A 17,303-nucleotide genomic window follows, 5' to 3' on the forward strand; every position below is an offset into this window, starting at 1 on the left:
AATATAGACGGGTTTAGCGGACTAAGTTTCTATATGAAAAAATAGCCAGAAATACATGTAAAATTTTATATGTATTTCTGGCTATTTTTTCATATAAGTTAGAAACTATACATGGCCCTGTGACTGAAGTGAATTGGATGATAAATCAACGAAAAAAATACCAAGATAATTATAATGCTCCACCGTCGAGAGAGCATGACCAATATTTAATTATCATTTGGATAATCTTGTTTATTTTTCAATAATTCAATTTTGCTTGTTACGAGCATTTTCATTGGCTTAAAAATTTACTTTATCAGCCCATAAAGGAAAAAATGGCGTCGCCGTTTGTGACGTTGCTTCTGATTGGCTGAGATGACGGCGTAATGATTTCATAGACAAAGGAGTCCCAAAATGAATTTTGAGTATTGAAGAGATTATCTTTAGTAATTTGAATTATAAGGATTAAGTTGAATAGATTTTTTATGTTATGGAGATATAACACAAAAATCTGAGTGTACTCTCATCATAAACCGCTTCGCGGTTTATTTAGAGTACACTCAGATTTTTGTGTTATATCTCCATAACATAAGAAAGCTATTCAAGTTAATCCTTAAATAAAATAAATTGTTTTGCTTTTGTTTTCTGCACAATCAATATCTCATTTTATATGCAAATAGGACGTACATGTACATATGTAAGTAGTGCAATGTGGGGTTTTTTTCCGGGATGCAATCATTATTAACTATTCAAGGTAAATGTACATGCACATGTATGTGCTGTATTTAACTTTTGTTACCGAAGAAAAATACTAATTCGCCTGTTCCTGTTAATTAAAATAATAATTAAAAAATGCGTAATTAAGCTCATATTTTGTAGCAAAACACAATGTACACCGTTGCATATAATAGAACATGTACACGTATACATGTATAAAGGTATATCATATATCGTACATGTAGGCCTATATTCGAGAAAGCAATGGTTTATATAAATGTAACTTTTTATCTTTTCAAAATATGTGAAAATATGTTTTTTTTCTGATTTGACTGTGTACTGTTTATAGGTATATTAATGAATGAATAAGATAAATTTTACTTTAAATATGTGAAATATTTAGTAGGCCTATAACCAGAGATTTAGATAGCATAACAAAAATAGTGTCAGAGATTATCTGGTAATATGTATTGCTGATTTTTACAAATATTGATATATAAATATAATTGTCATGTCTTGGAGTTTAAATTGATTTTTTCATTATTTGTTTTTACTATCCATGCATGATACATTTTTGTATGTTCCATTCGCAAGGCTATTTAAAGACATATTGATCTATGATATATTGCAAGTGTACACATATGTGACGAAATAATAAGGGAATTCCAAACATCATAGGTATACAAAATGTAGATATATACATGTATTTTTTTGTATTATTCACCAATGATTGCAGGTATCGCTATATTTTACAAATGTTGCCATGGCCAGACTGCATATTAAACATAAAATTCATATGGTTCACAATAAAGTGTTTATACACATGTATATGTCAAAGAAGTAATATTAACGGTTATATTCCAAACAACACTGTATCCTGACAAACAACACTGTATCCTGACAAACAACACTGTATCCTGACAAACAACACTGTATCCTGACAAACAACACCGTATCCTGACAAACAACACTGTATCCTGACAAACAACACTGTATCCTGACAAACAACAATGTATCCTGACAAACAACACTGTATCCTGACAAACAACACCGTATCCTGACAAACAACACTGTATCCTGACAAACAACACTGTATCCTGACAAACAACAATGTATCCTGACAAACAACAATGTATCCTGACAAACAACATCGTATCCTGACAAACAACACCGTATCCTGACAAACAACACCGTATCCTGACAAACAACACTGTATCCTGACAAACAACAATGTATCCTGACAAACAACACTGTATCCTGACAAACAACACTGTATCCTGACAAACAACACTGTATCCTGACAAACGTGTGTCTGTATGAAACGAATTCGAATCGCTTTTAGTAGTAAATATGGGACAAAGATGTTATCCCAAGAGCACATGTAATTTACACCCGATGTACAATCGGTTAAAACTGGGATACTAAATCATTATAAGTTACAATACACTTACGATTCATGAGATGGGGTGTTATGTAAATATATTATTTAAAAGACAGAACACGGTTTCAGATGAAATCGATTAGAAAATACAAATGGAAGTAGTAATAGGATATAAATCAGACGCGACTATTAACGTACAAAAATGTGTGAACGTCTTAAAGCCAGCCTCTTAAATCATGCTACAGTCGGAAATCTACATCAAATATTAATATCGCCACCAGAACCCGAGAGACAACAGTTATTTAAGGGCCGAACAAAGAACGTAGGAATTACAATTGTTCTAAAAATACAATACAAAATTCGATGTTTTTTTCTTCTAATGAAAGTCTTTCTCTGTTGAGAAAATCTTACTCTAATCCTAGAATTAAGGCATTGCTCATTTTAAAATCATATATTTGGCTAGTTATCACATGAACTTACATTATTATGTAAGTGTGTTGTTATGTACATGCCCGTTAATTTTTTTGAATTAGAAATGTAAGCAATATATAGAGATTATCCGAAGCGCGTATTTATTTTGTATAAATTATGCTTCAGCATCGCCAGCTTTAAGGAAACTATAACTTAGAATTAACAGTTAATATTATAAAGAACGTTAACGGAATATTGAAGTACTTATTGATAATTAGTTATAATTTGTCGCACCACGTGATTAACCCTTCCATCAATATTCACGGTATCATATTCGTTGTGCCAAACCCTCCCCACCCCTCCTGACCCAGTACACGTATATGTATATCGATCAGTGACTCCTTGCCTGTTTGCCTGTTGTACAAATAGCCTTTGTGGTGACATATCGACCTGGAAGCTGTGATCGGGTTTATATGGACACCGTTATTAAAATATCAAACTAGAGAGTTGGGAAATAGTGAATTTGACAATTATTTTATTTTGTGTACAAATCTTGATACTGTACAACGTAAATAAGGTCTGGAACTGTCATTGTCTGTTTAAGTCGTTAAAATTAGCCGAGCATTTCATGAAAAATGGCTAAACCATTAAGGTAATTTATAACACCATTGTCTTTAGATTTGAAAATCGATGACTTCATCTACATGTAAATAACGTTTTCTATGATGTTTTTAGAAAACTTAAAGGTTGTCAAAACTTTGCATTGTATTATGCATTATACAGTGTTATAAATTAATGTATATTAAAATAAACCTAGGATGATTATCCGGCGATTTCAGCTCCTGGTGATACTGGTATCCGCGATTTTTTTAACAAAAAGGACCAACTCATGTCAAAACTTTTAAAAGTCTGTTTCTAACTTAAAAGTTTGTTTCGAAAATTCGGGACTGGTGCTAGTATGCTCTTTCGAAAGCCTATATCTCCTTCCATAAATAAATAATTTTTACATTGGTAATTAATGCAATACTGATTTTAATTTTAGCTCTATTCTTCATTTGCATAGTTCAGAACTATCTGTCCTTATGGGTAAGTATTGATTGCTACCTCATTTGTTTATGAGCAAAATGTCGCATTTTTTTAAAAGTAAAAATGAAGAAATCTTTGCTCATCAATAGATGAAGTCACAATAGAAACATATCTGCAAGAACATCTAGAATTGGTCATGTATATTTAATAATTTCTTTTTTTTCTTTAACCATTTACATAAAGCATTTAAAATAATGAATCCAAAGCAAGATAATTAACTTTGAAACCCAAACATAAACCTTGTACATACAATGTGCGTGAGTGTTCATCGTTTCTGCGACTACCACAAGCTTGGCATTAAGATATAGATTTTAATTTAGAATGTTTTACGTGGCAAGAATAGGTCAAGGTCGCCATTTGAAAAGCGTATAATTGTTGTCATTTTTGTTCTCCTACGTAGGCCTGGTTTACTTCCGATAAATGGCAAGATAGCAATTTGTCTATGTGCTAGATGTATGTGAGGAAGAAGGGGAAGGGTAAGAGTCGTCGCAAATTCAATTGAACCTTTAAAAAGCTATATTTGCAATAACTTGGCAAAAATTTTGACAGATTATTTTTTCTTCAGTAATCTATCAGAGTCATATTTTTTGACGAATTAAGTTGTGAAAATCATTTAAATAAACAAAAAATGTATAATACTTTGGAAGCATTTGCAACCACTGTTTTTATGTATGAAAACACTTCTGAAAAAGTCACTAAACAATGATTCGCTATAAAATGATATTCTAGACCACAACGTGTCTTCTTGTATTGACTTTGACCATGTGTACTTATTCCACTACATTTTAGACGTGAACATATAATGAATTTTGACAGTACTGCCAAAATTAGTTTTGAACTGTTATTTAATTTTATATAATTGAAACCTATGAATTGTAGGTATTATCAAAATGTTGTTAACTTGTGGTGACTTTAAAGGATATGCAGGCATTGTGTGAATGAAGGGGCTACAGCTGGAATCATCTAGAGAACGTACTTATTTCACTGCATTGTAGACGTAAATGTCAGGATTTTTGGCAGTTCTGCCAAAATTCATTTTGACTTTTTATTCAACTTTGTAAAATTTAAACCTACGTATTGTAAGTATTGCCATTCTCAAAAAGCTCTACTTGATTCGTGAACATGAAAATACGTCACATATAACTTTAACAGGACTACAGAGACTCTTCACAATCCAGCCCGACCTCCTCTCTTTGTCGATAATTGAAAGTTGAGAGTCAGCCAGAGCTGTAACTCCTAGAAGTGTAAGGCGGACGAAAAATGAAAATAAAATTGTACCGAACTTTACTTTTGACAGTTTGGAAAGCAGAGGGAACATTAAAAGTATAACAAAGCAACACAGGCAAAAAAAAAAAAAAAAAAAAAAAATCAAAAAATCAATTTGACCTGAAATATGTTGGCTTGAGTTCACATGAACAACCATGTGAATTACATGTGAATGTAAGGTAACATTTTTGACTCGAATTATCAAGTCGTTACTATGTAGTTCCACAAGGCAGTTTACTCTATAGCTAAATGACGACATGTAATTAGAATTAGTTAAAACTTAACCATGATTTACAGAATTGCTCTGGGTTGATTAAGCTCATAACTACACATTAAGATTAAGGTCTATTATTGATAAACATTATGGATCTGCACGTTCACTGACAAAACGCGACGTTTCTATTATAGCCTGTATCATATGGTTAGAGTCAAAAAGTATTTAGTTATAACTTAGAATGTGACATCTAGCAGTTCTCGGTTGATACAACTCTGAGACATAGTGATTGCTTGTCGACGGTATGTCAACACTTCATCTGACTGTTTGGTTGTATGTGAAACCCTCGTTATGTACGGTATCTATTTTTACGACTACGACAATTTCGTGAAGTGACTTCCTATAATAATGATCAATTACCTTTTTAAAGCATATTGTTTAAGACTCGTCGTCAAGTAGCTCACCAGTCACATTATACTGACACACCACAGAAACCATGGCCAGTTGTGCTATCTTCTACATTGGTTATAGATTTTGTATGTCTCTGTCAGGGGACAAAAGACAACCCTTCCTTAATGTGACAAACGCCCAGTTCAAAGGTTATAAGCAGGACAGTACCTAGTTAGTTACTTATAAGGAAAGGATATAATCTACTAGTGAAAACGACGATATTCGAAATTTAGTCGTCCTTAAGATTCACCACCAAATACAATGCTTACCAGAGAACGAAATAGTGTACAAGTTTGCATTATCAGCTTTAAGCATGAAGACAAGGAAATGCGATTCGATGTCGTTCTGTAATAGTCCTAACCATTTGTTCATGATGGAAATATCGCAGTGCTACAATGGGCGGATGTTGTGTCCAGTCAGACTGTTGAGCTAGCTGGCGTTATCTGTCTGTGTAACATATATCAATCAGTTGACGTAATTTGTGCAACGAGCATTCCAATTCACTTTCGCACGACATGTTCTTACGACCGCAGAATAAAGCCGAGTCTCAGAAGACCTTGTTGTCAAAGACGAATGCCCCTATACAATGTACACAACATTATAGCAAGCTAGCCAACATATAGAGGAGCAATAATCCTATTTCCTGTTGCAGTGTTTGCTCAGGGCTCGGGATGTATGGTGTACCGTCAACAGTGACGACTTACAATATAATAATTTACAATATTCTCTCACAAAAAAGGATTTTGATTCACAAGCTGATTGCATTTTTCAAAACAGAGACGTATACACTAGCTGTTTCAATTTACAAAGTAATGGAATTCATTTTAGGAACATGAAAGAAGTTATCAAGCCTATATTGTACCTAGTTATGTTGAAAGCCATGTTCAGAATTAGATGCAGCTCGATATTCAATACACCAGTTTCCTTTGATACCAACTCGTTGTCTTTAATTAAGGGCCTGGCTAAATCAACAGAGTTATACCAGACAGACTGCCCCTCATTTATGTCAGTGTAAACATATTTCTGTCATCACATCAGACGATAAAACACCACAGAATACAGCAACACGATATCAAACCAATTATCCCAACTGTTAATCGATAACCAGGAGAAAAAAAAAAAAAAAAAAAAAAAAAAAAAACACACACACACGGGTATAGATATAAATGTTGACACTTACGAAAAATCTCACTTTTTAAAAAGCTATTTCCATTGCGATTTTAATGTATCGAAGATTGTTATTCTCGAATTTACAACAATGAACGGACATTCCTATCAATAAATGTGATGAAGAGACTGATTTAATGCTATTTTATTGGGATCAGGTAAAAGGCACGCGAAAGTTGGTTTACAGTTTACGCTGATTCCACACCAAATGTAGACAATTATAAACCAAACCAACCGTGAATGAATTTCCCAGATAGTAGTTCAATTCAATTCAATTCTTTTACTACCTTGAGCCTTTCGGATCATCGGTTTGACGGAGATTGTTTAAAGACGTAAAGATGAGGGAGGCAAAACTTCACAGGGAAACAACGAAACAACGTACAGTACTGTCAATAAGGGCGAGCTACCCGAGGTTATTCCCCACAGCGCGACACGCTAGCAGATGTATTAATATTGCAGCTGCTTATCTAATAAACCAGCATACTCACACTGTCTTATTCCTTCTCCTGAAACCCAAAGTGATCTATAGTAGGCAAATGATCTACTTTGTGGACCAATGGGAGTTTCATAAGGAAAAAGTGCTTATTAGAACATTTGTGTACATTTGGTTTATTATATCATTCGAGACTTTTGATTACCAAATTTTGCTAAATCATTTTAATATTGTGTAATAATATTGTACTGAAAGTCTATGATCAATTCATTTACTTTCTATATTGCTATTCTTAACTCTTTGATTTATTGTTGTTGACTTAATTCTGAGTAGTAATTATATCTATTTATTGTGTGGTGTTAACCGAGAAGTATTAAGGAGACCGGTCCAACCAGGTGTGACACGTATCCCCAAGGACATTGGACAATTAATTCACCTGTAAGACCACTGACACTTGAATTCTAAATGCCATCTAGATCTGTTTATCTTCCGTGTTTTTGATATTGTTATATAATCATATGTGTTATGCTTTGTGATGAGTTAGTTAGGGTCTAGAGCTCGGACGACACGGGTCGATTTTCGGATACTCCGGGAATCGCCTACCGACTTCTAGGAAGTTACATTTAATAAATTCACATTTGGAAAAATATTCTGCATCTTTGGAGTTCGTCCTTTTAATCGAAATATATCACAACGACGTCATCTCCGTTGTGTGAAAGATTGGTGGAGCTATCCGGGTTGTACCCACTTTTTAGCTGGGTACGCTTTCCAAGTACATGAAGAGCCAAGCGAGAGATTCCCAAGATGACGACTTTCTATCAAAGATGCACTCCTCAGCAATTCTGGAATCCTACCGGAACTGGACGAAGCAGCTGGACCTTACCGAGTAACAGAAATTGTACCCGTTGTGGCCTCACCTTTAGTTATGGTCATCTTAGTGTATGTCCTGCTTTATTATCCCAGTGCTTCAAGTGTGGAAAAATTGGACACTTTTCTAGGAACTGTTTCTCAAGTGAGTTTCGTTTCAAAACAAGTAGGCGTCATAATGGTCTAAGGACAATCGATTCGAGGAATCAAACGGGAATTCAGAACGGCAGGGACGCCGGAATTCAAAATAACAGAGACGCTACGTATCCGCAACTGTCTGGGATGTTGCATCGACACGAGAAACAGAGAAGGAACAAGTGTAAATCCCGCGCCAAAAAGAGGAGAGACAAGGAAAGAATATCAGCTTTCAAAGAGAGGAAAAGTCTTCAAGGTATGCTACCATTTTCAACTATTTCGGACAATGAAATATCTAACATATGTAACTGGAATGGAATAGCAGATCAGAAAATAATAGCAAAACTTCGGCAGCAAGTTTCTAAACTATCAGAAGAGTGCGAAAAACTTTCTAAGGATGGATTACAGCAGAAATGTTCCCAACAGTGTGAGTGCATCTCATGTAGTGAAGAACTCGCCATATTACGAATGGAGAATTCGAGACTACGGGAAGAAATATCCGAGTCAAACAAACAGCTGGACTCAGCGCTGGACATCGTTCGAAACAGCGAGGAAGATAAGAAAACCTTTTCGGACCTAATTCAAAAACAAAAGTATGAAATTATGGATTTAAAGCATAAATCACACCAACTGGACGACATTAACCTTCAAAACAAAATTTATATAGCATCAAACAATACGTTAAAAACGCAAATATATGATCTAAAGAGACAACTGGAAACGCTACAATCAACGCAACCACCCACGAGTGTTTGTTGTAATAATTGGAATTCCGGCCGAGTAAGAGGACACAGTAGAAATAACAGACCTGGCAGATATTATCGTTAAAAGAGTCGCGGGACGCGACATTTTTCGAAGCCGGAGGGAAATTTCATAAGGAAAAAGTGCTTATTAGAACATTTGTGTACATTTGGTTTATTATATCATTCGAGACTTTTGATTACCAAATTTTGCTAAATCATTTTAATATTGTGTAATAATATTGTACTGAAATTCTATGATCAATTCATTTACTTTCTATATTGCTATTCTTAACTCTTTGATTTATTGTTGTTGACTTAATTCTGAGTAGTAATTATATCTATTTATTGTGTGGTGTTAACCGAGAAGTATTAAGGAGACCGGTCCAACCAGGTGTGACACGTATCCCCAAGGACATTGGACAATTAATTCACCTGTAAGACCACTGACACTTGAATTCTAAATGCCATCTAGATCTGTTTATCTTCCGTGTTTTTGATATTGTTATATAATCATATGTGTTATGCTTTGTGATGAGTTAGTTAGGGTCTAGAGCTCGGACGACACGGGTCGATTTTCGGATACTCCAGGAATCGCCTACCGACTTCTAGGAAGTTACATTTAATAAATTCATATTTGGAAAAAATATTCTGCATCTTTGGAGTTCGTTCTTTTAACCGAAATATATCACAACGACGTCATCTCCGTTGTGAAAGATGCAGAAATTTAATAAAGAAAACAGTTTTTGGATGTTACACTTTTAAATAAGCATGAGCCACGGCAAAACCATTACAGATTTCGTCAATCAATATCAAATTGTAATGTACATGGGCATCAAACTCCCATTATTTGTGTGACATTATGTAAATTCATTGGAGAACAAACGCGACATTGTATAGTCTGTTACACACAAGATATAACTCCGAGGTTTATTGAAAAGGAGCCTCACGTATCTGAGGTATACGTTTGGATTAACCTTGAGTTGTGATATATGGACATCAGACATGCTGATGGAAGGTGACGGTATTTAAAACCATGTGTTGGTGATGTCGTTTACTATTCTGATCTACGTTTATTTTGAGACAATGTACAAATCATAATGTTAAGATGAAATGAATTTAACTCGAGAAATCGTGTGCTATCAATAATGCTGCGATATCTTTTTCATACCGAACCTAGGACCATAACTCTGAAAAAAATTAATGGAGTCCACAAAGAAACATTGGCATTTATTTTGTAACTGGTGTGGCAAGTCCCTTAAACGTGAACTAGCTTCTGTCACCCTGGCCAAAATACTTGAAGCGATAGTTTCTGTTCTTGCTTAGGACTCATAGAAACATATCCACCATGCCGTGATGCTTCGCGATCTTGTCTGTAACACAGGCTATACAATATCGCTTGTGTTCTTTAACTCTTCCTTTAAGTTTTTATAATGTCAGACGAAGGCCGTTATCACTTTGGAGAAATACGACATTGCTTTCTCGTTTTGGGACGTGAAGCTTTGATTCTCTATTAAGACGATCGTTTTCATTTGTGATCATTCCTCAAGTTTCATTTCAATTCATCTCATACCTCAGTACACAGTACATGTGTATAGAGAAAGTTAGACAGAATGACAAGCTGTTGTCAGAATGCTTTGAAGACGTTCGAACCTTGATTTTCAAGGTATACGATGTTCTGATCATGCTAGTCATAACTTATGCTAACCAAACCTACCAACCCGTCAATCGGTTGATGTGATGTTATAACGACATGGAATCTGACATTACATGAAACAACGCAAGCCCATAACAAAGACAAGATGATTCCATGATACGTTCACACTTTGCATTTGTTGCGAGGTAAAGTGTACAATATATAATGTACACTATATATTGAACGTATACTGCTCTGCCATATATGCATATAAAATCATCATTCATTCTACAAATTGGCAGGACAGCAAAGGAAAAAAGACAAACAAGCGGGATAATATCAGCAATTAAATTTACTTATTGTTTAAGTTTTATGCACGTCCAGAATCTTGGATGATTGGGAGAAATTAACCAGCTAAACGGACAATATATGCAGAAAGAACGATGATACACGACACGGATTCGCAAAAGAACGCATTCAACATGTCTCCTAACTTTTAATTCATACAACATGTCTCGTAACTGTTAATTCATACAACATTTCTCCTAACTGTTAATTCATACAACATGTCTCCTAACTGTTAATTCATACAACATGTCTCCTAACTGTTAATTCATACAACATGTCTCCTAACTGTTAATTCATACAACATGTCTCCTAACTATTAATTCATACAACATGTCTCCTAACTGTTAATTCATACAACATGTCTCCTAACTGTTAATTCATACAACATGTCTCCTAACTGTTAATTCATACAAACATTCTCCTAACTGTTAATTCATACAACATGTCTCCTAACTGTTAATTCATACAACATGTCTCCTAACTATTAATTCATACAACATGTCTACTAACTGTTAATTCATAGAACATGTCTCCTAACTGTTAATTCAAAAAACATATCTCCTAACTGTTAATTCATACAACATGTCTCATGACTGTTTAATTCATACAACATGTTCACTGTTAATTCATACAACATGTCTCTAACTGTTAATTCATACAACATGTCTCCTAACTGTTAATTCATACAACATGTCTCCTAACTGTTAATTCATACAACATGTCTACTAACTGTTAATTCATACAACACATGTCTCCTAACTGTTAATTCATACAACATGTCTCCTAACTGTTAATTCATACAACATGTCTCCTAACTGTTAATTCATACAACATGTCTCCTAACTGTTAATTCATACAACATGTCTCCTAACTGTTAATTTACACAACATGTCTCCTAACTGTTAATTCATACAACATGTCTCCTAACTGTTAATTCATACAACATGTCTCCTAACTGTTAATTCATAGAACATGTCTCCTAACTGTTAATTCATACAACATGTCTCCTAACTGTTAATTCATACAACATGTCTCCTAACTGTTAATTCATACAACATGTCTTCTAACTGTTAATTCATACAACATGTCTCCTAACTGTTAATTCATACAAACATGTCTCCTAACTGTTAATTCATACAACATGTCTCCTAACTGTTAATTCATACAACATGTCTTCTAACTGTTAATTCATACAACATGTCTACTAACTGTTAATTCATACAACATGTCTCCTAACTGTTAATTCATACAACATGTCTCCTAACTGTTAATTCATACAACATGTCTCCTAACTGTTAATTCATACAACATGTCTCCTAACTGTTAATTCATACAACATGTCTCCTAACTGTTAATTCACACAACATGTCTCCTAACTGTTAATTCATACAACATGTCTCCTAACTGTTAATTCATACAACATGTCTCCTAACTGTTAATTCATACAACATGTCTCCTAACTGTTAATTCATACAACATGTCTCCTAACTGTTAATTCAACACAACATGTCTCCTAACTGTTAATTCATACAACATGTCTCCTAACTGTTAATTCATACAACATGTCTCCTAACTGTTAATTCATACAACATGTCTCCTAACTGTTAATTCATACAACATGTCTCCTAACTGTTAATTCATACAACATGTCTCCTAACTGTTAATTATACAACCTGTCTTCTAACTGTTAATTCATACAACATGTCTCCTAACTGTTAATTCATACAACATGTCTACTAACTGTTAATTCATACAACATGTCTCCTAACTGTTAATTCATACAACATGTCTCCTAACTGTTAATTCATACAACATGTCTCCTAACTGTTAATTCATACAACATGTCTCATGACTGTTAATTCATACAACATGTCTCCTAACTGTTAATTCATACAACATGTCTCCTAACTGTTAATTCATACAACATGTCTCCTAACTGTTAATTCATACAACATGTCTCCTAACTGTTAATTCATACAACATGTCTCCTAACTGTTAATTCATACAACATGTCTCCTAACTGTTAATTCATACAACATGTCTCCTAACTGTTAATTCATACAACATGTCTCCTAACTGTTAATTTACAACATGTCTCTAACTGTTAATTCATACAACATTCTCCTAACTGTTAATTCATACAACATGTCTCCTAACTGTTAATTCATGCAACATGTCTCCTAACTGTTAATTCATACAACATGTCTCCTAACTGTTAATTCATACAACATGTCTCCTAAATGTTAATTCATACAACATGTCTCCTAACTGTTAATTCATACAACATGTCTCCTAACTGTTAATTCATACAACATGTCTCCTAACTGTTAATTCATACAACATGTCTCCTAACTGTTAATTCATACAACATGTCTCCTAACTGTTAATTCATACAACATGTCTCCTAACTGTTAATTCATACAACATGTCTCCTAACTGTTAATTCATACAACATGTCTCCTAACTGTTAATTCATACAACATGTCTACTAACTGTTAATTCATACAACATATCTCCTAACTGTTAATTCATACAACATGTCTCATGACTGTTTATTCATACAACATGTCTCCTAACTGTTAATTCATACAACATGTCTCCTAACTGTTAATTCATACAACATGTCTACTAACTGTTAATTCATACAACATGTCTCATGACTGTTTATTCATACAACATGTCTCCTAACTGTTAATTCATACAACATGTCTCCTAACTGTTAATTCATACAACATGTCTACTAACTGTTAATTCATACAACATGTCTCCTAACTGTTAATTCATACAACATGTCTCCTAACTGTTAATTCATACAACATGTCTACTAACTGTTAATTCATACAACATGTCTCCTAACTGTTAATTCATACAACATGTCTCCTAACTGTTTATTCATACAACATGTCTCCTAACTGTTAATTCATACAACATGTCTCCTAACTGTTAATTCATACAACATGTCTCCTAACTGTTAATTCATACAACATGTCTCCTAACTGTTAATTCATACAACATGTCTCCTAACTGTTAAACTGTTAATTCATACAACATGTCTCCTAACTGTTAATTCATACAACATGTCTCCTAACTGTTAATTCATACAACATGTCTACTAACTGTTAATTCATACAACATGTCTCCTAACTGTTAATTCATACAACATGTCTCCTAACTGTTAATTCATACAACATGTCTCCTAACTGTTAATTCATACAACATGTCTCCTAACTGTTAATTCATACAACATGTCTCTTACTAACTGTTAATTCATACAACATGTCTCCTAACTGTTAATTCATACAACATGTCTCCTAACTGTTAATTCATACAACATGTCTCTCTAACTGTTAATTCATACAACATGTCTCCTAACTGTTAATTCATACAACATGTCTCCTAACTGTAGTTAATTCATACAACATGTCTCCTAACTGTTAATTCATACAACATGTCTCCTAACTGTTAATTCATACAACATGTCTCCTAACTGTTAATTCATACAACATGTCTCCTAACTGTTAATTCATACAACATGTCTCCTAACTGTTAATTCATACAACATGTCTCCTAACTGTTAATTCACACAACATGTCTCCTAACTGTTAATTCATACAACATGTCTCCTAACTGTTAATTCATACAACATGTCTCCTAACTGTTTAATTCATACAACATGTCTCCTAACTGTTAATTCATACAACATGTCTCCTAACTGTTAATTCATACAACATGTCTCCTAACTGTTAATTCATACAACATGTCTCCTAACTGTTAATTCATACAACATGTCTCCTAACTGTTAATTCATACAACATGTCTCCTAACTGTTAATTCATACAACATGTCTCCTAACTGTTAATTCATACAACATGTCTCCTAACTGTTAATTCATACAACATGTCTCCTAACTGTTAATTCATACAACATGTCTCCTAACTGTTAATTCATACAACATGTCTCCTAACTGTTAATTCATACAACATGTCTCCTAACTGTTAATTCATACAACATGTCTCCTAACTGTTAATTCATACAACATGTCTCCTAACTGTTAATTCATACAACATGTCTCCTAACTGTGTTAATTCATACAACATGTCTCCTAACTGTTAATTCATTCATACAACATGTCTCCTAACTGTTAATTCATACAACATGTCTCCTAACTGTTAATTCATACAACATGTCTCCTAACTGTTAATTCATACAACATGTCTCCTAACTGTTAATTCATACAAACATGTCTCCTAACTGTTAATTCATACAACATGTCTCCTAACTGTTAATTCATACAACATGTCTCCTAACTGTTAATTCATACAACATGTCTACTAACTGTTAATTCATACAACATTTCTCCTAACTGTTAATTCATAGAACATGTCTCCTAACTGTTATTTCATACAACATGTCTCCTAACTGTTAATTCATACAACATGTCTCCTAACTGTTAATTCATACAACATGTCTCCTAACTGTTAATTCATACAACATGTCTCCTAACTGTTAATTCATACAACATGTCTCCTAACTGTTAATTCATACAACATGTCTCTAACTGTTAATTCATACAACATGTCTCTAACTGTTAATTCATACAACATGTCTCCTAACTGTTAATTCATACAACATGTCTCCTAACTGTTAATTCATACAACATGTCTCCTAACTGTTAATTCATACAACATGTCTCCTAACTTTAATTCATACAACATGTCTCCTAACTGTTAATTCATACAACATGTCTCCTAACTGTTAATTCATACAACATGTCTCCCTAACTGTTAATTCATACAACATGTCTCCTAACTGTTAATTTCATACAACATGTCTCCTAACTGTTAATTCATACAACATGTCTCCTAACTGTTAATTCATACAACATGTCTCCTAACTGTTAATTCATACAACATGTCTCCTAACTGTTAATTCATACAACATGTCTCCTAACTGTTAATTCATACAACATGTCTCCTAACTGTTAATTCAATACAACATGTCTCCTAACTGTTAATTCATACAACATGTCTCCTAACTGTTAATTCATACAACATGTCTCCTAACTGTTAATTCATACAACATGTCTCTCCTAACTGTTAATTCATACAACATGTCTCCTAACTGTTAATTCATACAACATGTCTCCTAACTGTTAATTCATACAACATGTCTCCTAACTGTTAATTCATACAACATGTCTCCTAACTGTTTAATTCATACAACATGTCTCCTAACTGTTAATTCATACAACATGTCTCCTAACTGTTAATTCATACAACATGTCTCCTAACTGTTAATTCATACAACATGTCTCCTAACTGTTAATTCATACAACATGTCTCCTAACTGTTAATTCATACAACATGTCTCCTAACTGTTAATTCATACAACAATGTCTCCTAACTGTTAATTCATACAACATGTCTCCTAACTGTTAATTCATACAACATGTCTCCTAACTGTTAATTCATACAACATGTCTCCTAACTGTTAATTCATACAACATGTCTCCTAACTGTTAATTCATACAACATGTCTCCTAACTGTTAATTCATACAACATGTCTCCTAACTGTTAATTCATACAACATGTCTACTAACTGTTAATTCATACAACATGTCTCCTAACTGTTAATTCATAACAACATGTCTCCTAACTGTTAATTCATACAACATGTCTCCTAACTGTTAATTCATACAACATGTCTCCTAACTGTTAATTCATACAACATGTCTCATAACTGTTAATTCATACAACATGTCTCCTAACTGTTAATTCATACAACATGTCTCCTAACTGTTAATTCATACAACATGTCTCCTAACTGTTAATTCATACAACATGTCTCCTAACTGTTAATTCATACAACATGTCTCCTAACTGTTAAATTCATACAACATGTCTCCTAACTGTTAATTCATACAACATGTCTCCTAACTGTTAATTCATACAACATGTCTCCTAACTGTTAATTCATACAACATGTCTCCTAACTGTTAATTCATACAACATGTCTCCTAACTGTTAATTCATAAAACATGTCTCCTAACTGTTAATTCATACAACATGTCTCCTAACTGTTAATTCATACAACATGTCTCCTAACTGTTAATTCATACAACATGTCTCATGACTGTTAATTCACACAACATGTCTCCTAACTGTTAATTCATACAACATGTCTCCTAACTGTTAATTCATACAACATGTCTCCTAACTGTTAATTCATACAACATGTCTACTAACTGTTAATTCATACAACATGTCTCCTAACTGTTAATTCATACAACATGTCTCCTAACTGTTAATTCATACAACATGTCTCCTAACTGTTAATTCATAAAACATGTCTCATAACTGTTAATTTACACAACATGTCTCCTAACTGTTAATTCATACAACATGTCTACTAACTGTTAATTCATACAACATGTCTCCTAACTGTTAATTCATACAACATGTCTCCTAACTGT

This window comes from Argopecten irradians, chromosome 2 (assembly GCF_041381155.1).
Source record: "Argopecten irradians isolate NY chromosome 2, Ai_NY, whole genome shotgun sequence".
NCBI lineage: Eukaryota > Metazoa > Mollusca > Bivalvia > Pectinida > Pectinidae > Argopecten > Argopecten irradians.